Source organism: Vombatus ursinus, unplaced genomic scaffold (genome assembly GCF_900497805.2).
Source record: "Vombatus ursinus unplaced genomic scaffold, bare-nosed wombat genome assembly UNPS02009835.1, whole genome shotgun sequence".
Classification (NCBI taxonomy): domain Eukaryota; kingdom Metazoa; phylum Chordata; class Mammalia; order Diprotodontia; family Vombatidae; genus Vombatus; species Vombatus ursinus.
In genome coordinates this window covers 23,027,092-23,028,347 of record NW_020949613.1, presented here as the reverse complement: position 1 = coordinate 23,028,347, position 1,256 = coordinate 23,027,092, and the positions used below count along the sequence as shown (strand labels likewise).

General features: G+C 45.1%; 1 pseudogene; it reads left to right on the top strand.

Annotated features, from left to right (window-relative positions):
* Positions 1-400: 400 nt before the first annotated feature.
* Positions 401-1,000, top strand: LOC114036373 (annotated as a pseudogene).
* The last annotated feature ends 256 nt before the right edge of the window (positions 1,001-1,256 follow it).

The window sequence follows — 1,256 nt, the reverse complement described above, 5'->3', positions numbered from 1 at the left end:
CCACTGTGGAGATGAAGGAGATGGAAGAAAAAAAAAGATGTGATCAAGCCCCTTTGGCCATCATCAATAGAAGTTCACTTGTTCTCAGAGGAGAGGAAGAAGGGGACAATGATCCTGGGTTTTGTACATTTTTTTTTTTTAGTATCCAGCACTTTAGAGATAATGGCAAAATAAATTGAAGTGTAAAGAGCTATTTTTCTACCAAAAAAAACCAGGATTTGGGGATGTTTTGTTATTGCTGCTATTTCCAGCCTTTTTTCTAAGGTAAATCATGGCCCCTAGAGACTGAGGTGAATCCCTGCCAATCCCAGAAAGACCAAGGAAGCTGCATTCTTCCTTAGAAGGAAAGGGGTAGGGAGGGGGGAGCTTCAGAGGCCATCTCTCTCTGGAAAACAAAGACATGAGTTGCATATCATGGAGAGGTGAGGGGACCAAATCAGAATCATTGGAATTGCCCCAACCACCACCACCCCTGCCAGATTAGCAGTGTCAAGAGCTGTGTGCTCTCTGCTCACTCAACAACATTTTCCAAGACAGCAATACCTTTACCTAGGAAACACGACAGGAGATATTCCAGAGGCTGTCTCCAAACACCATGGTAACATCCCACAAGAAGAGCATGCTGGGAAATGGGAACTATGATGTGAATGTCAGCATGGCAGTCCTTCAGACCAAAGCCTATGAAGCAGTTTTATGGGACAAGTGAAGGGATGTCAGTGCCATTCCTCTCTAACATCATGGGCTTCATCATGAATCTCCCCTCTAGACTCTGCTGGGGTCAGTTGAAGCTTCCACTCAAAAGGCAGCATTGGATTTGCATCTGAGAGGTGGGAGGTACCTACTACAACCTTGACTCCAAGCTCAAGATGCTTGAGTGAATTGGAAGTGAGAATGAGGTCAGAAATTTTTGAAATACCAACTCTGAGGAAAGAACTGTGAACTGCTGCTGGTCATACCAGAAGAGGTGGAGATCTATCAGTATGGGAAGGCCAATGTGTAATCCAGCTCTGCCTTTCTTTCCCTCTCTTCTTACAGAAGCTTCTTCCCCTCTCCTCCATTCCCAGAGACTTCATTGTGTTGTGGCCTATATCACCACAGGTCTCGCTCTCTCTCTCCTGCCACCACACCTTGTTGTGTTCATTCTTTCCACACTTAACAGTGTAATAGGTCAGGTAGGGGGAAAGACACTTGTTCTTAGAGAAAGAAGAAAGTGAGAATATGGTCCAAGTTCTCCTGGGCTTGCTTTCAGAGCAGAA